This window comes from Eschrichtius robustus, chromosome 4, assembly GCF_028021215.1.
Source record: "Eschrichtius robustus isolate mEscRob2 chromosome 4, mEscRob2.pri, whole genome shotgun sequence".
Taxonomy (NCBI): Eukaryota; Metazoa; Chordata; class Mammalia; order Artiodactyla; family Eschrichtiidae; genus Eschrichtius; species Eschrichtius robustus.
The window spans coordinates 76,387,763-76,414,804 of NC_090827.1; the positions used below are offsets into that span (position 1 = coordinate 76,387,763).

General features: G+C 39.4%; 1 protein-coding gene across 2 annotated transcripts in view; it reads right to left on the minus strand.

Annotated features, from left to right (window-relative positions):
- The window catches only part of CRACD (capping protein inhibiting regulator of actin dynamics), a 277,302-nt gene that overhangs the window by 138,791 nt on the left and 111,469 nt on the right, over positions 1-27,042 (minus strand). Inside the window, exon 2 of one of the 2 annotated variants that reach the window (XM_068542899.1) lies at positions 2,090-2,238. The gene's annotated coding sequence lies outside the window, so the exon portion shown is untranslated. Of the gene's footprint in view, positions 1-2,089; positions 2,239-27,042 lie in introns of those variants that run through there. The other variant, XM_068542900.1, reaches the window with a different exon arrangement.

Genomic DNA, 27,042 nt, shown 5'->3' on the forward strand with positions numbered 1-27,042 from the left:
GGCTCTTCTGCTTACTGACTCTGACCTTGGGCAAGTCATTTAAGCTTTCGGAGCCTGTTTCTCCACTTTCAAGATGGTAATAGTAATGCCTATTATTTATTATTTAAGGTGCCGTTATGGTTGAATATGTCCCCCTGAAAGATGTATTGAATTCCTAACCCCCCAGTACCTCAGAATGTGACCTTATTTGGAAATATGGTGATTGCAGATGTCATAGTTAAGATGAAGTCACACTGGAGTAGGTTTGACCCTTAATCCACTATGTCTGGCATCCTTATAAGAGGAAGGACAGCCAAGGGAAGACACAAACCATAGGGAGAATCTCACATAGGGAGACACAAACACATAGGGAGAATGACTGTGGACGGAGAGACTGGAGTGATGCAGCTGCAGGCCAAGGAATGGTAGCCAATGCCAGCCATCACCACAAGCTCCAAAGAGGCCAGGAAGGATGCTCCGCTACATGTCTCTGAAGACATGTCTCTGAAGACACAGCCCTACCTTGCTTTTGGACTTCTAGCCTGCAGAAATGTGAGACAATAAATTTCTGTTGTTTTAAGCCACCTGGTTTGTGGTATTTTGTTACAGCAACACTAGGAAAGTAATACGGTGGTGGAAGTGTAATTTACTTATTGTATGTGTGTGTATTCTAATTGCGGAGGAAAGACACTTAGAATAAACCAGATAGACTAGAAGAAAACAAGGTAACTTTTCTTATGTATCTAAACCAAGGAAATGACATTATTTCCTCTGGAGCTGACATTGCTACTCTCCTTCCCACCCACTCTACTCTAGCTCACTGGCCTCCTGGCTGTGCCTGCGACATCTGACCATGTTCCCTCCTTAGGGGCTTTGCATCAGCTGCATCTCTGCTGGGAACACACCAGGGCTAACCCCCAAATTCCTGTCATTCCTCAACAAGGCAGACCCTGTCACTCCATTTAACCCTGCAATCTGCCTTCCCACCCACCCAGCATATTCCCAATTCCCTTTACTTGGCTCTACTTTTTTCTTTTTTCCATATTCTTACTGACTGCTAATGGCCTAGTAATTTATTTAATTCTCTATTGCGTGCATTATTTATTATCTGTCTCCCTCTGTGATAGAACAAGCTCCAGGAGGGCAGGGATCTTCACCTGTTTTGTTCATTGATGAGAACAAGCATCTAGAACAGTACCTAGTTCATAAGAGGTGCTCAACAAAGATTTTTTTAAATCCATCATTTATTTTTAATTAGCCACTTTATAATTATAGAAGCTGTATGTGTGCATCAAAAAACATTAGAAAAAATTAAAAACTTCAAATTCCCTCCATCCAATAATATCTCCCCAATCATGATAAACCAAAACGGTTTTTATCTCCTTTTAAGTGATTCCCTAAGGAATCCTGTCTCTTGAGGAAAAATGTCATGATAGGAATAACACCCATCTTCCAAGGCTTGGTATGTGGATTAAACGAAACAATACTTAATACAATGCTTGTTGTAACAACTAACACAGGTAGTTGTTATTTTCTCTCCTTTGATCTTGTCCTTAACTTCCACCCTTCCCCCCCACAACTTTCAAAAAGTAGGTGACAGATATCTGCAGCAAAAAGAATGGTGTGATGTTGTCCTTACAGGGGGGCAGGTGGGGAATGCCTTCCACTCCCAGCACTCAGGACAAAGCCCCCAAATTCACAGTACCAAGCTCTACGGTCCAAACGCACCATGAGACACAAGGCCACCAACTATTCCATAGAATTTTAAAACAGCAACCAATAACAGTAATTAACAATAAACAATAACAATTACACTTTTATATTGCACTCTCCCATTTGCAAAGCATTTTCATATGAAATTTTCTTTTATAGATGAAAGAACTGAAGCTCTGAGAATTTACATGATTTGTCCAAGTTTACACAGCTGGTAAGGAAAAAGACTGGGAATTAAATCTAGAATTAGAAGATCATCAGTGACAAGGATCTTTTAACTTGCTATTTAGTGAAATGTGTACTATCCATTTTGAGTCCCACTCACAATAAATGAAATATTATTTAGTATTTTCTTTGTAAGCTACTTCCTTCCCCATCCTCTAAACAAATGACTTACCTCTCTGAATAGCCACACGGCCTTTCCTTGCTAGAGAGCTCTCCTCCAAAATTTGCTTCTTGTAAAAAGGAGACTTCACCCTCAGTGGTACGCGTGCCAGGAAATAGAGTACATTGTTGAGGAAGCCTGGGAATCACTGCTCTTGTGAACTGTTGAGAAAAAAACAAAACATCAAGAGCTTTATATCATCAGTTCTCTCCGGGGACACCTTTAAAATAAATCTCTTTTCCATCCTTTGGCAGAAGTCGTTACAAAAGAGGTTTTTTGTTTTTGTTTTTTTTGAGGTTTCCAATTAGGTTTAGTAATATATTTTTTAATGAATTTATTTATTATTTAATTATATTTGGCTGTGTTGGGTCTTAGTTGCTGCGCACGGGCTTTCTCTAGTTGTGGCGAGCGGGGGCTACTCTTCGTTGTGGTGCGCGGGCTTCTCATTGCAGTGGCTTCTCTTGTTGCGGAGCACGGGCTCTAGGTGCACGGGCTTCAGCAGTTGTGGCACGTGGGCTCAGTAGGTGTGGCTTGTGGGCTCTAGAGCGCAGACTCAGTAGTCATGGCGCACAGGCTTAGTTGCTCCGCGGTATGTGGGATCTTCCCGGACCAGGGCTTGAACCCGTGTCCCCTGCAATGGCAGGCGGATTCTTAACCACTGCGCCACCAGGGAAGTCCTAGGTTTAGTAATATTAAATTTGCATTCCTTAGCCTAAATTTATTCTAGGGCCTTCAAAGCATTTATTATAAACTGTTCCCACTTTTGAAGGGACTGAAAGAATCACATTCATGACTACTGAGGCTCCCATCCTTCCTATATACAGAATTCTCACATTTATTTTTCATGGTAATTTAACTAAAATTCAAGGAGCTAGAAGACACAAAGTCAACCTATCAGAGAAGTAAAAGCAGTAATCATTAGATTATTTCCTCCCCCAGAGGTAATAAGGCACCTTTTTATTCAAATACCAACCATTGTGTTAAGTAGGTTAATGGGCTCCCCATGGGTAGGGCACACACTATCCCTTCTAAACACATGGAATGAAAACCATGATGTAATGACTGTAAATTTTAACTGGAAAGGAGGTGGGAAGTGTCCAGGAAACAACCCCAGATTCAAATATGCCCTTTGCAAAGCCCAGGAAAAGAAGACAACATTCTGGGGCAATGATACAGGAAGAAATCACTTCAATTGTCAGGATGACAATGGCTATTGGGCCCTTTTAAGGAGTTCACAGTGTGGGCTTAGAGAAGGATTCCCAGTCATGGCTATGAGGGACGAGCTTGTATCAGACCAGCTTCCACTGAACACAGCTAGAAGAGCTAGATAAAATTATTTTTAAAACCTATTTGAAGGTACTGGAGTGCTACCATGGCAGCCAGGACATGAGAGGATGTCCTGAGAGGACATGAGCGGACAAGATCTTAGGGAGAAGGGAAATAAAAATGAGGCAAATCATCATACTACTTTTCCTCTCAAGAAATCTACTGATCTTTAAGAGGCACAGGGCAAAACTGCTGAGAAGCCAAGCAGAAAGCAGCTGTTTAGAGGCCTGCTTTTGGCAGGTTCACAAGGCCGAGGAGACTGCAAAGAGAAGGGAAGTCCAGAGAAGCAAGCTCAACATTCTGCCTCTCTAAGCGTTCGCTCATTGATAAACGACGTAACCCAAGCAGAAGACAGCAGCTAAACGGCTGAGGAGTTAAACAGAGCATCTGACAGTTTCATGATGCTGGAGGAATGAAAATTAGACTTCAGGGCCCACCAAAAAAGGAAGAGCCCAGGTAAATAATCCATGCTTTCAGTTAGGACCCCTTAAAGGGCTACATCCTAGGATGAAGGCCTTAAAAATACTGGAACTGAGCCTAAATCAGTTCAGTCCCTCATTAAAGAGGTCTGCCTTGCTCTAACTGCCTATCAGAAGCAAAAGCCAGCCCCTGGAGAAAGACACCATCATCCACAGTCTCTATGATTCGTTATACATAATGTCCTGCGTTCAATCAACAATTACTAGGCATACCAGGACATAGGCTTAAGAGAAAAAGAGACAATGCAAACAGACCCAGAGGTGACCCAGATAAAGTCATGGCATATGGTCTTTAAAATACCTATGATTAATATATTCAAAATTGTAAAGATTATAAAATATTTTAACACACTTCTCTCAGTAACTCACAAAACAAGCAAAAAAGAAAGTAAGGACACACAAGATTGGAACAACACAATGAACAAACTCAGCCTTAGTAAATTTATTTAGAATACTGCACTCAACAACTGATTACGTAGTGTTTAAGGTACACACATTAACATTTATGGAAATTAACCACATAGATCATAAAAGTTTCAAGAAATTTCAACAAATGGAAACCAGAGTACTTTTTTGAACCTATTATTTAGAAGTAATATAGATTCACAGGAAATTGCAAAAACAGTATCATTTTTTAAATTGAAGTAAAATTTACATACAGTAAAATAGACTGGCTTTAAGTGTACAATTTTATACATTTTGATAGAGAAATCCAACTGTGTAATCGCCAACAAAATACAAATATGGAACATTTCCATCACTCCAGAAAGTTCCCTCAGGTGCCTTTTAGTCGATCCCCACATCCCAGAGGCAAGCACTGTTCTCATTACTATTACCACAGATTAGTTTTGCCTGTTCTTGAACTTCATAAAAAATGGGCTGTAGTATGTACTCTTTTGTGTCTGGCTTTATTTACTCAGCATACTGTCTCTGAGATTCATCTACACTGTTGAGTGTCTCAAGAGTTCACTCTCCTTTATTGCTAAGCAATAAACTGTCCATTGTATGAAAATACCACAACTTTTTAATATATTCCCTTATAGATGGATATTTGGTTGTTTCCATTTTAGGGTTATTATGAGTAAAGCTGTTATAAATATTCTTATACAAGCCTTTCTGTGAATATATATTTTCATTCCTCTTGGGTAAATACCTAGGAGTAGAACTGCTAGATTACAGAGTTGGTGAATAGTTAACCTTACAAGAAACTGCCATTTTCCCAAAATACCTGTATCATTTTATACTCCCATCAGTAACACATGAGAGTTCCAGCTTACACAGCCTCATCAACATTTGGTATTGGCAGACTTTTAGTTTGTGCCATTCCAGTGCGAGGTTTTGATATGCATATCTTCTTTGTGCAGTGTCTGTTCAAGTCTTTAGTCCATTTTTTTCAAATTGTGTTTTCTTTTAAATTACTGATTTATAGGAGCTCATTTGATATTCTGATGCCAGTCTGCATCAGGTATATGTATTACTTATATTTTCTCCCAGCCTGTGGTTTGCCTTTTCAATTTCTAACAGTCTTTTGATGAGCAGAAGCTTTTAATGCTGATGAATCCTAACTTACCATTTTTTTCTTTACATTTAGTGCTTTTGGCATCCTTTAAGAAATCTTTGCCTACCTCAAAGCCTAAAAGATATTCACCTACTTTTTTTTTTTTCAAGAAGTTTTACAGTGTTAGCTTTATGTTTATGCCTATGATATATCTCAAATTAATTTTTGTTTGTGGTGTAAGGAAGGGGTAAGAGGTTCATCCCCCCCTACTTGTTCCCCTTCATCAAAGTTTAATTGACATATATTACAGTACGTTTTCAATTAAGCTAGAAATCAACACAAAACTGTTAACCAGAGAATTCTCAAATGTTTGAAAATTAAGCAGTACACATCTAAATAGCATGGGTCAAAGAAGAAATCACAAGGGTAATTAGAAAAAAATGTGACTTAAGTAATAATAAAATGATGACAAATAAAAAGCAGTGAAATGCAGCTAAGCTATATTTTAAAAGGTCAGAAATCAATAATTTATATATCCATATCAAGGAATTAGAAAAAGAACATAGAAATAAATCTGAAGAAAGAGGAAATAAGCAATAACAATAAGAGCAGAAATAAATGAACTAGATAGAAAACAATCATAACTAGAGAAAAATCAACAAAGGCAAAAAGTTGGTTCTTTGAAAAAGATAAACACTGATTAACCCTTTAGCCAGTCCTCAAAAAGCAGAGCCAAAGCTTCTCACCCCAACTCTATGACCTAAGAATCTTCTCCCTACAACACTGATTTCAGACAGAATAAGTCTCCTCATCTCCCCTACTGTTGGTCCCAAAGACACAAGGTCTATTTTACTTGTAAGAGTTTTGCTTTTATTCTTTACAGAGAAACAAATAGAGAAAAACAAAAATAAACACAAGGACGTCGCAAAGCTTCCAGAATCTCGAATATGAGCTCTTTGTCAACAACATTATGAGGTGAAAACAACGTTGACCTGACATTTGATGAGACATCAGCCCCCAAGATGTGACGGTGTCAATATGAGTATTTGAAATATTGATTTACATCCACTATCATTAGGAGTGAACTTTATTCTAAGTGCCTTAAAAGGGCAACTAACAATACTGTATAGCCAGTGTGATTAGCAAGACATTTTACAATTAAGTCTACAAAATGTGAATACAAATCTATTTTTCACTGACGTTAAGTCACTATGATACTCAAAACAACACTCAGTAATAATTATTTTCAAACAAAAGACAACAAGCCACACATCATCTGTGAAATATTTGTTCTCCCTGTCTCTGTAAAAAATGATTTAAATAATACACAAAAATCAACCAACGGTATTAATAATTTACTGATAATTAAATAATGCACAGGTGAAAAATTGGCAATCAATCAAATTCACTCCTTAGTCAATAGGTGAAGAAAATGTTGGTGGAGATCTGAGGAAATAAATATTTAAAAATTACCTGACATGCAAAATTTATCATACTATTGGATGAAGTACAGATATTTCTGTCTCAATAATGAAATTCATAAAGAACTACTTTTTTAGTAAGCCACTAAAGAAAGAAGTACAGCAGAAGAAATATACGTTCTAATAATAAATGACTTCTTTAATAAAAACAACTGTTTTATGGAGGGCCTGTGACATCGATGGAGTGAAGAAAGGAGTCCAGGAAAAGATAATACCAGCTGTGAAAGGCATTTGTTGCATCATTCAGAGGCAAACTATTACATAAAAGAGGTTGACTCCGGAAAAGCACCAAGTGCGACAGAATGTCAATGGCACGGTTAATTTAGTAGAATCATTGTAAAACCTTGTCATAACATGGGATTGAGCATGAAAATCTTTTATACTACACAGTGGTTCCTTGGTTATTTCACACCACTGCACCAAGAAGACTTGTCAAATTTTAAGTTGACTCACATTTGTTCTTTTCAAGTAGACATGTTCTAAAATATCCTGACTGCTTCAGTGAAAGCAACTGTCAGCTGTATGCTTCAGAAGAGATGTTTTTTGGTGGGAAAAAAAAAAAGAACATGTTTATTCTTTTTTTCCCCTCCAGATTTTCTAAATAGCGTTCAGGCTGATAAGTTAGTTGTCGTTTACTTTTCTGATAAAGTTGATGCTTTAATAATGAGTGATAAATAACTACTTTTCAAGGAAACTGACTCTAAAAAGAATACTTTGAAAACGGGTGTTTGGAGAGTTTTCCATCAGGTGATTTTGTTGTTGCTGAAAACGATGGAAGTCATCACCTTCAGGAAATCATCCTTAAATGATGATTCACACTCTCTTTCTCACACTTCCCACAACGAATTGTCCAGAGCCTAATTTTCTTGTCCGACAACTAACTGATGTACCTTTCAAATACATCAAGACCACAACCACTTCTCATCAGCTACAATGCTCCCAGGCTAGTCCCAGCTACCATCATCTCCCTCCCAGATTACAGCAGCAGCTTCCTCGTTGATCTGCCTGCATATACTCCCCCAACTCCTTCACTGCACCATTGCCCCCAGCAGCCAGAGTCACTCTATTAACAATCATCTGCTCAAAACCATCTAATGGTTTCTCATATGTCTCAGAGTAAAAGTCAAATTCCCTACAATGGCCTACAAGCCCCTATGTGATTGGTCCATTATACCATTACCTCACTGACAGCATTTCTTCTTCCCCTCTTCTTTACTTACTCCACTCCAGCCCCAATGGTGCTATGACTCAAAGAAGCCAGGCACATGCTGCCTCAGGGCCTTTGCACTGGCCGCTCCCTTTGCCTGTAATATTTCCCCAGATACCTTCCTGCACCTCCTGCAGATTTTTACTGAAATATCACTTTCCCATGAGGCCTTCCCTGGCCCCCATCTAAAACAGCAACTACTCCCAACACTTCCCATCCCCCTTCATTGCTTTATTTTTCTCTTTAATGTTTATCACCATCTAACATATTTTAACTACACTTGTTTATCTGTTATTGTCCATCTCCCTCTCCCACTGAATGAGGGCAGGAATTTTGTCTGTTTTATGTTCACTGTTCTAGCTCCAAAGTCTAGGACAATAGCTAGCAATAATACTTGAATATGTGAATACCTGAATACTTGATGCTCAAAGAACAAGTAGCTTGTAAAGATCTTCGTATCTACACACTTTTAAAAACTTGGAAACAGAATTTTCTAAATCTTCCAAATGAATTTTCATGAGTTTTAACTCTTTGTTAGAAATATAAAAATGTAATACCTTAATAACAATTTGTAAGAATAACTGAATGGCATGGGAAAATAACAATTATTAGCTGAATTGAAACAAAAATCTTGGCATAGTTGTTGAATGTGATTGAAAAAAATATATTTTGATTTACTAAGTGCAGCCAATGATCTCATTCTTCTATTTGGATCAATACCTCTTTATGAATTATCTTTTTTGGCTATTAAATCTCAACTATCAAAATAAAATGAACTCATAACCATACCATCAAATGTATCACACAGTGTTAAACCAAAACAAAACAAAGCAAAAAATAATGATATATATTCAGTTACTGTGCTCTCATAAAGCAAAGGGAATTTTTTTGAAATGTTAATAAAATAAAATTTAAAAATTTAATCTTTATCTCATCCTTTAAAAATTTCAATTTCATGAATGTTTTATGATATTCAATATATTCAACACTTATAAACAAACATTTTCTTGTTTGAAGGAAGCGAATCTTCATTTATAGCTTGGAAACCGCTGTGCTAGAGAGTTGGGAAAGAGGGAAGAGGCACATCTTGCCCTAGCTGAGAGAAACAGAAAAATCATCAAGTAATTACCACCGTGTTGTAAGTATCATGATAAAAGGTCCTTTATGACTTGGCCTCTGCCCTCCTCTATAGCTTTGTCCCTCACTACTCCCTAAATGACTCCAACTCTATAAAGTTTATGCTCCAGCAACACTTAATTTCTGGTAATTTCTCATGCACAAATCTTGATTCTGGATCGCTCTGCATGGATCTAGGGTTGCCAGGAAAATACAGGATGCCCCATTAAATTTGAACTTCAGATAAACAATAAATAATTTTTGGTGTAGGTATATCTGATGCAATATTGGCGTCTCCTGCATTTTATCTGGCAATTCTATGCCATGGAAACCCACAGTTATGGCCCCTAACTCAGGCTGAATTGGAAATGCTTCCTCAAAAAGGTAATACTTGAGATGATACTTGTCTTCCGTTTCCTTTTCTTAGGGTGTACAAACCCTTAAAAGGATAAAACATTGACGGCAATTTAATATTAATAATCTTGGAGGGCATCTTTGGCTACTTTATAAGATTTCAGAATAAAAGTGGAGTGAGGAATCTTAACATAATACAGTATCATATTGTATTTGTCAGGATTCATTTATTGCATGTAACAGAAACTGACTTAGGCAAGCTTGAGCGAAAAATTATAGTTATTATAAATATAATCTATTATAATTATACTTACATATTTACACAGAACTTTTGGGATAAGTGTACAGATTGGCTGCAGAAAAAAAGTTTAAAACTTGGACCTACAGACCATTTCTTGTATCTGCTTCTCTCCTTGTATCTACTATTTGTTTTTCTCTCTACAGGTCATTTTTGGTACTCTCTAAGGCAGGCAGAAGATGGGTCATGCCACATTTTTTAGATCTCTTCTTTTTAACAGTACAGCCCAGATTAACGTTAAAATCTCTTAATTCCAATTCAAATTGGACCCTGATTGGGCCCAACTGGGGTCAGTATGATTTACTATAACCTGAGAGTAAGAGTTAAACATTGTGTAAAAATGGGTGCCAGGGAGTCATCCCTGGAGAATGGAGGCCAGGGAGTTGTAATTCCCAAAGAAAAAGGAGTTGAAGGTATGGACATTTGGGCGAAACTACAAAAGGGCACCTAGCACATACATCCAAGTGTGGGCTACACACAACACTCATGTCCACCACCATCACCCTCCTCATCATCACCTACTGCCATCTACAACTACGACCTCTACCACCTCTACCACTGCCTTCACATGGTCCCCATCCTTCTGTCAATCTCCACTCTTTTTATCAAGCAGGTAATCCTTTCCTGGCTTTAAGGAAGAGGTAAGGCAACTAAAGACTGGGGTCTTTGTTACTGTACATGCCTCCCAGCAAGAGCTTGGCTCCGCCGAACCAGCTTCATGGAAGCCCCTGTACTGTGTAGGCAGCAATTTAGAACTCATCTTTCGTCCCACGTTGAACACTTAGGTTTGAACCCCCTCCCCATCTCTATTCATTTCCTTTCTCACATCCTCAGGAGGAACTTTGCAGAACCCTTGAAATGTTAACAGTTTTGTTTGTAATTCAAGAATGACTACATCTGGGTGTTTCCAGACACAAGAACAAAATCAGGAATAATGAGGCCATATATGTTTGGTACCATACCCTAGGGCCTGACTCTGGGTCCTTCAGTGGACCCAGAGTATGTATCTCCAGGTAAACTCCTTTGAATAAACTGAAATGTGGACATTTTCCATTTGCCATGGCCATGTGTAGGATGTTTCACAGCCCCTGCTGGCTGTGTGGTCCGCCTCCAAAAAACAAGTGCTAAGAATCAGTTCCCTGTATTTCAAGCTCTTGGTCCAGCAGTCAGGAAGACTGTGTGTCAGGACCACATCTCCAGGATTCCTTTACTTCTGCAAGTCATGATGCCTGTGACCTGCCACTTGAGAACAGATTGTAACAGAGAAACTGCAGCTGAATTTCTTGGAAGGTTTCTGCCTAGACTGGTAACTGTGATGCTGGGTCTGGCCAGGTAGAATTAGGTTTCTGTCTGGGTGGCTTCAGCTTTGCAGGCAGACACAACTTCGAGCAGTGTATTTTCAGCCCATTCTCAATAGCAATTGGCAAGAAAAGCGGTGACACCAGTTTTGGTGACTCTTAGCAGACAGCAGGACCTGGGTAGTGATACTATCCTCCTTTTCCTCCTGTAAGGCCCCCAACCTGACAGCAGGGTGCAGTAGAAATGATCTGGACTTCAGGCCAGGAGAGCCATATTCCAGTCTTGGCTGGATGTGAAATTACATTGTGCGGTTCAAAAAAATTGATATAAATGACCTCCTTCCCTCTCTCCTCCATCTCCATGCACTAGCAGGAGGAAAACAGAAATTCTGCTCCTTCATCTCTCGCTTTCCCAGCCTCTTACCCAAAGGAACTTCTAGGAATGGGCAGGTACAAAAGATACCCCTAAAGCTGTGTGGTTGGAGATATAAAAGGGAACAATCTAAAGCCATTAGCACATGGAAACATCTTCACAGAAGTCCTATCCACAAGAGTCAGGCTCAAGGATTGAAATCCACCCTTTCCCCTTCCCAGATCTTATAATTTTCTACTATTCCTCTACACAGAAAACACTCAGCTAAACTACAAGTTTGGGTGACCTGTAAGGTCGCTGCTACTATTAATGGTCATGAATTAATAGTTTCCCTTTCACTGTTAAACTTCAGAGGCAAGTGGTCTACATCTTTTATTTGTCTCAGCATTGTTCTCTCCTTACCCCCCTCCCCCAAATCACTCCTGATCTCACTGTTCTACTCAAATTGTACTTCTGAAAGTCACCAATGACCTCTGAGTCCCAAACAAGTCTGTGCTCAATTCACATTTGTCTCGACACTCACCACCCTCCCATCGACAGCCCTTAATATGTGATGTTGCCAACTGGACATCACTGCTTGAATTTGTCTGTTTCTTTAGGTTCCTTGAAAACTGTCTTCCTGATTGCTTTTAACCTTCTACATACTCTTTTTCCCTTCTACTGATAAATCTTCAAAGCAAAGCAAATATTACACAGTTTTTCTAAGACTAACACCTGTCATTTTACTTTTTCATTTCCGTCATTCTCCATGCCTGGTTAGTTTTTTTTTTTTTTTTAATCTTATTTGTTTCTTTCCTTGATGCCTCTTTAATCTGTTTTCTCTGTTAATCCAGGCTCTCATCTAGTCACGCCTGACTTGCTCAATATCCTATTATTCAGTTAGTCTGCCTCTGCTATGCCCTAAACATTAGTCATATTAATTCAGGAAATTCTGCTTGCATTAAGTTACTCCCTTTCTACAAAACATGCAATGACTCCCCGTTATTTATTTCAGAATAAATTTCTAGCTGGGTCTGGCATTCAAGACCCCCTCACCTAAAAACCTGGCCCCACTTAACCTACCCAAGCTATTTTTATTACCTAACATCTACCATCCCCCATCACAAATTATCTCTTGGACAAATCAGTGTCCTTGCATCTCACAAATATCTAGGATGAGTCTCAACTCTAAGCCTCCCTTACTTTCAATGAGCAGCAGAGAAAAACATTTGCTTTTCTCTGAACCTTCCACTTAACATTCCCACTACCACTGTGATTCATGGTCACCATTTCCAACAGAGCCACAGCACACGCATACCCCCCAGCAAAGAGCTTGCAATCTTCAGGGCTAACTGGATTCTACCAGGAAGTATTACTCCACTCAAACCAGAACGCATGTGATAGGCAGGGAGTGGCAAGCCAAGTGACGAAGCGTCCTCTGTGTTCGTAAAGCAAGTACAAACAGAACCTGAGCATCACAGACTGAACGCGTTCAATTCTTTGAAGTAAAGTAGCTCACCAGATAAATACCTCTGCTGGTTGTCTGAATTACAGATGAGTAAACTAATCTGTTTCTTTATTTGTAACTTCTCAGAGGCAACTGTTCAAAAGCACATCTTAAGGAATAAACTGAAATCTCTCTGCCATTTGGTTGGAGAATAAATGGCTATTTATTTCCTATATTCTTAAAGGAAATTCTAGGGTTCAGGCATGAGAGGATAGACTTAGCATGGGATCACGAACTTGTTCACCTGTTCACCAGGTATGGAAGGAAGAGGTTTGAGAGAGATGGCCAACAATCCTTTTGAGAGTACAGTACGTACTACTACTTAAGCTAATGCTAAGCAGCCATGGTTCTTGATCAGATGATAAAAATGATTTATACTTTAGACATAATTCTAAGACAACAATTCTCAAGTGTATAACCCTCTTGGTGGCTCTCCAGAATTTCGAATTCTCCTATTTTCATTTTCCCATCTCTTTTCACCTCGTTTTATCTTGTAAAGTACTTTTTGACTCAACTCAGCTTTGGTCTCCTTTGATGGGACTTGAGAATACAGTAGAGAATCTTCCCTGATTTAGCTACAAAGAAACTTTCTCCCCATTTGTCTGCTCTCTAGCAGTGGGAATAGACTTCCAGTGATCCACCCACACTCCAGCCCCTGATGAATCTTACTCGTTTCAGTAATGCCTCTTTTTGTGGCATTAACATAGGTAGTCTTTAACCCCCCAAAATATGATTATATATATTGGTTTGTAAAGTCAGTCTCTGTTTTATATGTTGGTTTTATATGTTGGGTTGTAAAGCCAGTTGTGAAAATGCTAATGGTCTTTTCCCTATAGAAACCATGTGATAAATGGTTGTTAGGCTCTCAGGCTGGTTTTGTGACTAATTATCCACACCACTGCAGTAGTATGAGAGGGATCCAAAGTCTTTCTGTTTCTGTGTTCCTGAATCCCGTTGATCTCAAGGAGGGTGGGTAAGGATGGTTTCAGCTTCTTCTATGTCTTTCCAGGGATTCTCTGTATATATACTATACATGTGTATGTCCTCAACTCTTTTTCCCTTTCTTTTTTCTCAACACAAAAATTAGATATAATACACGCTGTCCTACATATTTCTATTTTCCCTTAACAACTGAGGCGATTACATCAGTACAATGTAGATTGGCGTGGTTTTTTTAAATAGCTCTATGGAAACAACATGGCTTACTTAAAAAAATTAAAATATAAAGGTGTTACTAATTTAATAAATTGTATAAAGTAAATTTTAAATTCCATTTTTCACTGTAAAAGCCACCACAAAAGAAAAATCAAGGCATTAAAAAATTATCCACAATCCCACTAAACTATGTTGGGTTCGTTCTTTTAAGATAGTGTTTTTCAAGTCTGGTGGGGCTTCCCTGGTGGCGCAGTAGTTAAGAATCTGCCTGCCAGTGCAGGGGACACAGGTTTGAGCCCTGGTCTGGGAAGATCCCACATGCCACGGAGCAACTAAGCCCATGTGCCACAACTACTGAAGCCCGCGCGCCTAGAGCCCATGCTCCGCAACAAGAGAGGCCACCACAGTGAGTAGCCCGCGCACTGCAACGAAGAGTAGCCCCTGCTCGCCGCAACTAAAGAAAGCCCCCGCACAGCAACGAAGACCCAATGCAGCCAAAAATAAATAAATTTATTAAAAAAAAAAAAAGTCTGGTGGATGGACTGTTCACACCAGAATCACGTCAGGTGCCTGTCAAATAGGCAGATTCCAGGGTACTCCCATACACTTATTAAATCAGAACTTCTGAGTATGGGGCCTTATTAGCACTGCAAGATTTACAGTTCAAGTTTGAAAATTGGTACTTGAAGGCCTTTGCTCTGCCTTAAAAAAAAAGTTTTAATTATAGGTGACATGCAATTCTGTGTTCCCACTTTTCTCAACATTTAAAGCTAATGTTTTATAATAAGCATTTTTCCATATTACTAAATTGTCTTCACTATCATCATTTTATTTGCTTGCTTACTACTCCATTTCTTAATTTACTTATCTGTTCACCTGTTGTTGGACTTCTAGGATCATTCAAATTTTACCTTCACATTTCTTGCTCTTTCATATTGTCCTTTGAAACAAGTAAGTAGTTGAAAGCCAAGACTGATACTTATAAACACATTATTCACGTACAGCTTATCGAATACAATTTCACATTTGAGACAAGTTTATTGAAGCCCGCCATGTCCACAGTACTGTGCATTTACACTGGGGCCAACCAAGGTGAGGAATTCAAGGCTCTACCTATCAAGGAGTTTAAAATCTAGTAGATAGTTTACAATCTGGAAATAATCGGCCGAAGTTCTATTTAATGTCAGTCCTGAGAGGAAAGAGAAACAACTTAGGCAGTTGGAATGTCCTGACCCAGATGGCAGTTTTAATGCCTCCAAGGTAGCTACTCCTATGATCCCTAGTTTGCAGAGGAAGAGACTCCAGCTTAGAGTAATCAAGCAGTTTGCACAGCATCACACAGTAAGTGGAAGAACTGAGATTTGAACCTGGACAGTATGACTGTAAGGCAGGGATTGGCAAACTTTTTCTATAAAGGACCAAACAGTACATGTTTTAGGTTCTGGGGCCAGACGGTCCCCGATGCAAGTACTCAACTCTGCTGTTGCAGAGAAAAAGCATCTACAGAGGATACTTTAATGAATGGGCATATCTAGGTTCCAATAACTTTACTTGCCAAAAACAGGCTCCTGTTCTAAGACGTATAGTCTTTATTCCCAGGCTACTCTGCTTCCTCACTCAGCCAATCTGATATATTGAGCATCTTCTCCATGCAAGGTAAACGCACAAATGAAGCCACAAATGAGGCCGCAAAATGAATAAAATGAGTCTCTGCCCTCCAAAACTCCAAGGTGAGAAAAAGATCGTGGAACTTTGAGTAAGACATTTAACCTCTGTCAATGACTCCATTTTAAAACTATAAATATTGATAATATTTCCCTCATACAACACAGATGTTGTGAAGATTAATGAGACAGTTCACATACTCTGATTTACTTAGCTGAATGACTTTTTCTTATGTTAAATTGATCCTTGCTCTTTCGCAGTCCCAAAGGAGATGAGTAAATAAACCAATCTATCCTTTGCTCACGTAGGAAGGAGTCCCCTTAAATTAGTAAACTAGAAATTTTTATGTAGTATTGCAACACTTTATTTTTATGAAGCACTTTTAAAATTTATATGTAATTTTCTACTGGGACCAAATAGGTTTTTTGTTTTTGTTTTTTAATAAATTTATTTATTTATTTATTTATTTTTGGCTGCCCTGGGTCTTCATTGCTGCGCGTGGGCTTTCTCTAGTTGTGGCGAGCGGGGGCTACTCTTTGTTGCAGTGCACAGGCTTCTCATTGCGGTGGCTTCTCTTGTTGCGGAACACGGGCTCTAGGCGTGTGGGCTTCAGTAGTTGTGGCTCACGGGCTCTAGACGCAGGCTCAGTAGTTGTGGCCCACAGGCTTAGTTGCTCCACGGCATGTGGGATCTTCCCGGACCAGGGCTTGAACCCATGTCCCCTGCGTTGGCAGGTGGATTCTTAACCACTGTGTCACCAGGGAAGTCCCGACCAAATAGTTGTTAAACTTTTATTTCTTAACACAATCGAAAGGAACACAAAGGAAAAATGGAAAATAACACAAAGGAAAAAATCTGTGTAATTCAGAAACACTGTGATATGTGTTCACAAGTTACACATCCACGATAGCCTCCCGTTATTTAGATTTTCTGAGTTATAAAAGTTCTTTGCTTATACCTCACGGTCATTCTGACACTCATGGAGTCTCTGTAAAAACAGTCAGGAAGAGTCACTCATTTACTCTTACAGGGTAATTTTTAAATTGCTCAGAAAAGTATACACCCAGAAATAAAAAGGGAGGTGACTCCCCTGGTGGTCCAGTGGCTAAGACTCCGTGCTCCCAATGCAGTGGTCCCGGGGTTCGATCCCTGGTCAGGGAACTAGATCCCACATGCATGCCGCAACTAAGAGTTCACATGCCACAACTAAAGATCCCGCGTGCCACATCTAAGACCCGGCACAGCCCAATAAATAAATAAATAACTTTTTAAAAAAGATTAAAAGAAAAAGAAATAAAAAGGGAGGAAATACTGATACATGCAACAATGTGGATGAATCTCAAAAGCATTATGCTGAGTGAAAGAAGCCAGACACAAAAGACTGAGTACTGTATGACACCACTTACATGACACTTGGGAAAGGGCAAGACTATGCAGGCATATTTCAGATCAGTGGTTGCCGAGGCAGGGGACAAGAGGAGGGGACTAATGGTAAAGGGACATGAGGGGACTATCTGGAGTGACAGGAATGTTCTGTATTGATTGTGATACGGCCACATTGTTCAAAGTGCACCCGGAAAAGGCTGAAGTTCGCTGTTTATAAACTAGACCTCAATAAACCTGTCCAAAACTGCTATAGAGAGTTCCTCGGGCAAAGATAAATGGAGAACAGGCCCCAAAGGTTGCAGTCAATTGCTGTTCAGGTTAAATTCTGAACGGGAGCTAGCACTGGGATCTGGGCCAGAGGCACTGCATTTGCTTCCTCTGAAAGACAGCCCAGCACGCACCTGGGGCAGGGCCAATCTCCGAAAGCGACTGGGAGGAAAGAGAAACAGCGTGGGCCGTTGGAAGGTCCTGACCCAGATGGCAGTTTCTGGCCATTCTTCACAGACTCCTGAGAAGCTCCTGTTTCCCTGTGTTAAGGAGGCTGAGGTAAACTGTACCACTTTCTCCTATGTACAGACTGACCCACATCTCTATCTCAAACTGCCCGGGAAAAAGAAAAGTGCCAATTGCAGACACTTGGGTGGTCCTATTACTGCTCTCAATAATGTTTCTAGGACTAGTCATTTAAGGAACACCCACTGGGGATTCTGCTGAGTACCTGACATAGCAGCAAACCAGACTGAAGGCGCTGCTCTCCCGGAGCCTGCGTTCTAAAGGATGGCGAACAGCTCACATTTATTGAGTGCTTGCTATGTGCCAGGTGCTACAGGGACTGACACTGAATTGATACAACTATGGAGTGCAGAGGCTATTATTACCATGCCTATTTAAAGTTTAGGAGCCTGAAGCCCTGCAAGCAAAGTAACTTGTCCAAAGATGTGCAGCTAGAAGGTAGCAGAATCTGGCTTGAAACCCAGGCAGACTCACTCCCTCAGTCCATGCCCTTAGCCACACTGTCTCTCTGAGTGGTGGACAGGTCAGCAAAAAGACTGTCCTTATAGGGTCCCAGAATGTCAGTACTAGATGCCTTGGGAAATATCTGTAAACACTGAATAAAGCTATCCCATTTACATAGAAAGAGTGTTACCTCATGAGATAAAAGATCAAATATCACTAATAGACAATTTACCAAAAAAATAAGTAAATAAATACTAATTAACATACCTACAGAAAAATGATTACCTTACAATCAAAGGAATAAAGCAATAAAATGAGATGTATATTTTGCTTATTAAATTAGCAAGCAAAGAGTTCAAATGCAGACAGCTAATATGAATGCACTGCTAATGGAAATGGAAATTAATACAGTTTGGAAGGCAGTTTGCATTCTGAACCATAAACATATTAATTCCTCTTAACCAGGTTTTCCACTTTTATGACTTTATCTTTAGGAAATAATCCAAAATATGGGAAAAGTTATGTGCAGCAAAGATTTCTGTTGCAGTGAGTGGTGTTTATAAATTTATGACAACATTTATTATTTATACAATATATTCTTTATATAATTTATTCAATTTAGCAATCCAATCATAAAAATAAAAAGTAAAATAAAACCTACACATCTCTGATCCAAAACTGTGCTTTTCAACAAAGTAGGTCTCTATAGTTTCACCTGCCCTGGTTAGGCTGTGGTTAATATCAGCTGAAAGAATGCTTAAGCAGAAGTGTGTCAAAACACAAAGTGTCAACAGTTTAAAAAGGAATATATTTCATTTGCCAGAAATGCAAAGAGGCTGGTGGGCATAGTGATAAAATCATTCTCGGGCCCCAGATCACATCAAACTGGGTGGCTCTTTTTTCTCATCCCCAACTGCCAGAAGAAAATAGAAAGAGTTTTTTTCTTTCCACAGTCTCTCCTAATTTTACACATTGCTTAAACATGTAAAGGTATGCAAAAGCAAAATACTATTTTAGTCCTTCCTGATAGAATCACTTTCATTAAGTGATCTTCCTATAAAAACAAATATCTCATGCTGTGTTACCCCTAGAAATCCAAAGACTGAGAACTAGTTATTACAAATACCAGGAATAATGAACATTTCTCAGCTAATTATTTTTATAGACATTAATGGGATTTTTTAAACTACAGATTTTATTTAGGATGAGGAATATCTCTGTAGTTCTCTTACTATATCCAGAACCCCCAGGTAAAGCCTTTGCCTGGAGCCCTTTATCTTCCTCTACATCTTCCTCCTGCACTAGTGAACAGCATCAGATGCAGTGAGTAATGAGTAAATCTTCACAAGGTATTCTGGTCTAGTTGGTGAACTGCAGGAAGTTCAAATGGCAGAATTACAGAGGGCTAAGGGCACTGACAGTGAAGCTCTACAGGTAGGTAGAGGTGAACAGATTAAAAACATTATGTAACAGGTGTGCATATGCACATCAAATCATTTCACTTTCTAAAAAATTTATTTATTTTATTTATTTACTTTTGGCTGCACTGGGTCTTCGTTGCTGCGTGGGCTTTCTCTAGTTGCGGCGAGCGGAGGCTACTCTTCCTTGCAGTGTGCAGGCTTCTCATTGCGATGGCTTCTCCTATTGCGGAGCACAGGCTCTAGGCGCATGGGCTTCAGTAGTTGTGGCACGTGGGCTCAGTAGTTGTGGCTCGCGGGCTCTAGAGCACAGGCTTAGTAGTTGTGGCGCACGAGCTTAGTTTCTCCGCAGCATGTGGGATGTTCTCAGACCAGGGCTCGAACCTGTGCCCCTGTGTTGGCAGGCGGATTCTTAACCACTGTGCCACCAGGGAAGCACAAATCATTTCATTTTTATAGTGCCTGGGAAAGGTAAGCATAACTGTCCTCATTTTACTGGTGAGGAAACCAAGGCTCCCAAGGTTTAAGCAGATTGCCCAAAGTCACATAGCTGACAAAGGGCAAAAGCAGAATTCAAACCTGGATTCAGTGCACAGTCTCTCTCTATTTGGGGTCCTTAATGATCTGTCATGCAGTACTTGTCTTCTGTAGAAGAGGGACACATCTTCTGTAGAGTCTGCTCATATTAATATGAACTTTATAAGTAGCTTGGTTTAAAAATCAGGTAGCAAAATAGTATAAAACTTTTCCCTATTCAAAATATGGGATGCTTAAAAATATCAAAACACAGGAGTGACTTAGCTATGCGTTTTCTTATATGGCTGCTTTTGCTAGATTTTCTATAATAAGCATTAATTTTTATACAAAGGTAAATTCGAATAAAAGTTATTTTTAATAGTTTAATATTTTTAAAGTCCAAGATAAGAGCACAGGTGCTAAGTAGCACGACACCTGGGAGGCTGGGGTTAGTTAACATTGGTGACACAGCATTTGGACAGCGTGACTACATTTAGAAAGATTTCGTATACCTTTACTGAAGAGACCCTCTCCCAAGAAATAGGAGAAAATGTACTAGAGATATGGCAGTGAGTGCTAGAATTTTTTTCCTCCACCGTGAATATTAATGACAATTTTCCTTCCTTTTTCATGATAATTTCATAACAGGACTTTCAGAGTGAGTCTTCCCCTAGAGGGGTGAGCTATCATAACACTAGAAAGTAATAACTGCTATCACATAACATACAACATGCAACTACTTCTGCACAGAGGAGGTGGGCAGTGGTCCACAGAAAAAATGACTTTGGGCTGAATATGAAGAGCGAGTCAGATTTTTGCCCGCTGGGAAAGCAAGAAAGGAGAAAAGAGCCTTGAAAGGTTCAGAGGAGCAAGAATGCAAGCTTGTATTTCTCTGGAGTTCAAATGACATTACTGAAAAAGAAGCTGTGCTCTAAAATCTGTCCTGAAATGGTTCTCTATCTTTCATCAATATGCAAATTTAGAATTCAGCCAGAATCCTTAAAGAGCTCATTGATGGCAGTGCCAGCTCAGTGACATCACCCTGATGGATGCAGCACTTTGCTGTCACCTTGTGACATACATTCTTCTCTCCTGTTGACATATCATCACAAAGGTGACAGCCAGCCATAAAGATAAGGCATTATTTCCCCTTAAAACAAATATCAAGTAGACACGCTGTAGGTCTTTATGCAGAGATTTATCCTGTTCTACAAACCACTAACAAAATAGTTGCCAACGGAGCTGAAATGGTTACACCTCCCCAAAATGTCCTTTTTTGAGAATAACAGGCAGAGCAAAAACAAGGTCTACCTTTATCCAAGAAGGCAAGAACTTACTGGATGATCTCTGCTCTTTCCTTTGAGGAAGTTAGAAAAAACATTAATTTATTTATAGGATGGGCCAAGAGACTTTCAGGAAAAAGCACTACTTTAGCAAACTGAAAGAACACAAAAGTAGGCCACTCATCTTCAGAAAGCTACACCTGCCTGCGCCATCCACTTTAAAGAACTTATTTATACCATAGGAACCAAAGAGACAATGCAGAGAAACAGCATATGTTAGTTCTACTTGGTCTGTGGAAAAGAGATTCTTCCTACTAAGTGTCAGCAACCCAATTTAGAGGCCTTTGTATAAGTAGTTGTTTTGGGACTGTAAGAATGCATGCATGTGTATTTATTTATAATATACCTCATTCTATAGGGATTTGCTTTCAGCAAGTACATGTGTAACCAAATGACAGTAATATATTAATAGACATTTTAAAGTCCAGACAGGGAAAACATAAGTGAGGGCAGAAATTCAAGACAACTGAAATGAAAGACACAAATATATGTGCTATAATTATATTCCAAGTTTGATTCTGGGGCTCCAGGCAGTCAAAATGAAAGAAGGGGCACAATTAGCCACATCATTCTCATAAGCAGAAAGGAGGAGGCATGAAACACTTCAAGAAAGCAAAGTGTTCCTAGCCCGAGATTTTAAAAAGAAATTCTCAAATGGAATGTTCTTTTGGGTGCGGGGGAGAAGGGACTGAATTGAGATACTAGACGCTGCCCTCAAAACTTCTGTAATAAAGGTAGTAACTGATTTTGTTTTTATTTCCTTGTATCATCCTTTGATTTTTTTTTGTAAAAAAACACAGGACAAAACATTAAAACTCAACTCTATGCAGGGGATTCTTTGTGACTAAGGTGATTTTGCTCAGCAGTGTTATCTGCTAGCAGATTGAATGACAGGACCCAGGAGTTCAGAAAAAGAATGGATGGATGACATTTCTTCCCATCGATCTTTCAGAGAATAGACACTCATCCATCCATCATTTGTCCATTCATTTCTTGAGCTTCTCCTAAATGCTGGGAATCAAGCTAGGTGCGTGGATTCAGAGGCACAGTAAGACACAGTCCCAATTCTTGAAGAACTCATGGTTTGGTAAACTCTGATTTTCAAAGATATATTTTGTCAGGGACCTTGTCTCCACAAGTTTTGCCTATAACTCTTCATGGCAACTTGGAAAGAATGAGACATAGAACGGTATTTACCATGCTTCACGAAAAGCATTCAAAAAAACCCCACATAATTTCAAGGTAATGCAAATAGACATCTAGTCAGTGTCATGAAAGAATGAAAAATAATTGTCTAAGAGTACTTGTAGCCTTAATTTAACGTTAAAAGATACAGTCTTGATGGTTTATTTTTAAAACATTAACTCATTTTCCTACAGAAATCTCAAAGAATTAATTTTTTTAAATAGAAAGGATGTTTTAATTCAATGATAGTGAATGACTAATCATTATATGCCAATAAATATATCTAATAATCAGCTAAAATTTAATCTCTGAATATTCAAAGATTAAAATAAAAGCAAAGATGAAAAAAAAGCACTTGCTACATGATTTCACCCTGTCCTTTAATTTTTTTTCCTCCACAAGGCTTATCATATTCACTCATTCATGTAACAAATATTTATTGAGTACTTATTATTTCTAGGCACTGTTCTTGACACTGGGTTATAGCCATGAAATCACTGCCCTTATGGACAGCATACATTCTAGCAGGTAATGATATATGTCAGGCAGAGATCTAAACTTATTAGATATATTAATTAATTTAATCCCCACAATAAGCCAAGAGATAAAGGTATTATTACTGTTTCCATGTTAAAGATTAGAAAATTAAGGCAGGGTAAGGTTAAATACCAAACTGACACAGTGAATGCATGGTAGAGCAGGGATTTAAACTCAAGCAGTCTGGCCCCAGAGTCCGTGTCCCTAAACAGTGCAGTGACTGTCCCTAACAGCAGGGGCTCAGGAAGTATCTGTTGAGTGAATCAACAGAAGAGAGGAGGACAGAAAGGTCAGAGGAGAAGTCAGGAAGAATGTTATAAAGATTCATCAAATCCTTACATTTTTGCAGAAAGCCTTAATGGTCACAAAGTACTTCCAAATGAAACGTTACTGAAGCTTCATGACCATTCTGTGAGGTATATATTTTGATCCTTTTTACTCAGAGGAGACAGAGCCTGTCCCCAGGTCACATGCTTGGTAAGTGGTGACGTCTCCTGGGCTCTTTCTAATGCACCTCAGAGGCAGGAGTGGCAAACTCAGCTTGAGGTGCCAAGGAAGGTTTCCCAAGGGAAGAGACATTGAGCTGTGCCTTTAAGAGAACCAGCGGGATTTTAATGTCACACTTCTAGCAGATTAAGAAAATCAAGAAAACCAAAGTGCTAGGCAAATAGTATGAACTCAATAAATACATGAACCAAGTATACTTATTTCCATAGGTTCACAAATCAGAATGCTGATATGAAAGACACATTGGAATGGAGAGAATTCTCAGGTCCTTAGAGATCAATGGATTGGTCCATCTAGTTATCACAGTTAATATCCCTTTAAATTTTTAGTTCCTTGGAAATATACTATACCCAGGAGAATAACCACTAATACAATTTAACATTAATCATTATGCAGCACTGTCCTCAAAAAGCACACACAAAATGTTTCAATCAACAACTTGTGCTCATTCTCAAATTTCCTAGAGTGAGGATGCCTTCAAACCTAGATGCCTGGGTTTGAAGTCTGGCTCTGGTAGTTACCAGCTGTGTGGACTTGGGCCTCAGTTTCCACATCTGTAAAATGGGAGTAATTAATAATACCTATCTGATAGGATAATTGTGGGGATTCAATGAGTTAATAAATGTAAAGCACGTGAAAAAGTACCTGGCAAATAGCATTTGGTAAATGTTTGCCAACGTGGTACACTGTACTACTATTTCCAAATACTCAGTTCCCTTCCTGGTTCCTCAGGTATCCACAGGATGTGCCCTGGTATCTCCACTGGTTCCATGTGGTTCGCAGGATGCTGCAGGAGGATTACTTATCCCCAAACCACTGACAACGGGCTTGGCCATGTGACTCGCCTTGGCCACTAGCCTGTGAGTAGACATGACATAGATAATGTCTGATGAGAAGTTTTAATGGGCAGTACATGTTTCCACTGGCTCTCTCTCTTTGCCATGAGCACACCATGTCCCAGAGAGAGGCTGCTCCTTTGGCCTGGATCAGGGAATGAAAAGACACAGGGAGCAGGAGCAGATTCAACGCCAATCTGCCAAAGACACATAACGTGGGCAAGAAATAATCCTCTGTCCTTGCAAGCCACTGAAATTGTGGGGCTATTTGCTACCATAGAACAGTTGACTAAAACAGCTATTGTTATCAGTATTATTGGATTAAATTTCTATTTTAACCAAAAAAATTACCTTTGAAAAACTTTAAAAAATCAATAGGTAAAAATCTCAAATCTTCACAACAGATTTCAGTGGGTCTAATTGTTACGAAAATCTCTTAGAAAAGTGAGTAACTGAGTTCCTATTCTTTATTGCTGATCGTTTTCCCTTTACCTAGTAACCATGTCCCCTGACAAAACCTTATAGATAGTGACGAGCATCTCTGCCGAGCTCAGTTTTCCACTCTGCATATAAGTACAGTACACCCTTCTTGGAAGCCATGATTTACACAAAGAAAGTTGGGAGACTGGTTTTCAAAAGCCTCTCTTATAAGCTCTATAGCCTTGTAAAAGAAGATGTTTTTCATTTTAAAGGTAAGAGAACTCACTGATGCAGATTTCATCATGGTCTATTAATAGATTCTCACTGATTCTGTTTTCCTGTCTCAGCCTTTTGTAGTTTTGGGAAAATTAGCTTCTAAGAATCATTTTATTCTCTTACATCAACAATAGCATTTAATCTTCTTCTCCATACCTCAAAAGGGTGCATTTCCTCTTTTAGGCAATTGCACTGTGTTCATTTCTGGTGGCACTGAGTACTGAACCACTGTTACTTTCTTCTAACACTCTGTGAGCACTTGGGCACAGGCTGCTATTCTCCTGAGCCTGCAGTCTAATGCGGAAAAGAAAACAACAAGCAAGTAAAGAACCAAATGCCTTCAGAGCATGTTAAGTACTATGAAGAAAAGAGGGTGTTTAGTAGAGAGTAATGAGGTATGGGGCCAGATGAACTTCAATGATAATCCAGGAAGACCCATCTCAGGAGAGGACAATTAAGGTGAGACCTGAAGGCTAAGAAAAGTGCAAAAAGTGCAGCTGTGTGAAGGGCACCAGGACACATGTTCAGATGAGGCCTTGAGGTAGAAAAGAGCTTAGAAGGTTTAAGGAACTGAAAGAAGAAACTGTTTCCCTTGCTCTCCACATTTCAGCAAGAGAAAGAGGAACACGAGATGGAGTTGAAGAACAAAGCAGACGTAAGAGCATGTGGAGCTTCATGGGTTTGGACTGTATCCTGAGAGGGATGAGAAGACATTACAGTGTTTTAAGCAAGTAAGTGACCTGGTCTGATTTGCACTGATAAAAGGTGTGTGGAAATGGACTTGAGTGAAGCAAGAATGAAAGTGGAGAAACCAGTAAAGAGGCTACTGTAAACATCCAAGAGGAAGGAAAGAGTGAGCCAAGAGGAACTGGAGAGAAGCGGACAGACATGAGGCACATTTAGGAGTTAAATGCACAAAACTTGCTAACAGTCTGAACCTGGGTGTGGTGGGGAAGAGAGCAAAGACTAAAGGCTGATATCTAGGTTTCTTGGGCCTGAGGAAGGAGGAAGATGACAATGCAACTGAATGAGATGGAGATGCCTAGGGGAGAAACCCATTTAATGGGTAAAGTCGGGAACTGTATTCTGAACAAATAAAATTTAAGATGCCCATTAGCTACCCAACTGGAAATGTCAGATAGGCAACGGGATAGACAGGGATGAAATTCAAAGGGGAAATCTGAGCAAGCAAGCAATTTGGGAGGGGTTACCTATAGGCAAGGAGGGCATTCCCATGGGACGATGACTTAGCATGGAGAGTCGATGCCTGAAAGTAAGGAAGTAGTAATAGAGGGTGAACTGTCAAAAGACAAGCCAGCTTGAAGTGGCTCTCATTGGCCAAAAATACTTATTTATTACAAAAAGAAAAAAGAGTAAGTGTATGATGGAGAAGCTCAGCAGTCCCCACCTTAATCAAGTGTTCATCAGCTGCAGCAGTAATAAGATGAATCAAAATCATCTGCCACTGGATAGGATGCAATGAGAAGAACATAGTAGACCATCTTCTGTGATACTCCTAGAAAGATATCTATCTAACTTGAATTTAATCATGAGGAAACAACAGACTATCATAAACTGAGAGATATTCAACAAAATAACTGGACTGTTACTTGCAAAAGTATCAAGGCCATGAGAGTCAAGACAAGAGTGGTTCCAGATTGGAGACCAGAGGAATGTGGCAACTATACACAGTATGCGTTCTAAACTGGATCCTTTTACCATAAAGGACGTAAGTCAGACAATTAGTGAAACCTGTAGGGTGTTTGTAGACTGGATGGTCACAACGTTATCAAGCAAGTTTTCTGATTTTGTTGGTTATATTATGGATACATAAAAGAATGTCCTTGT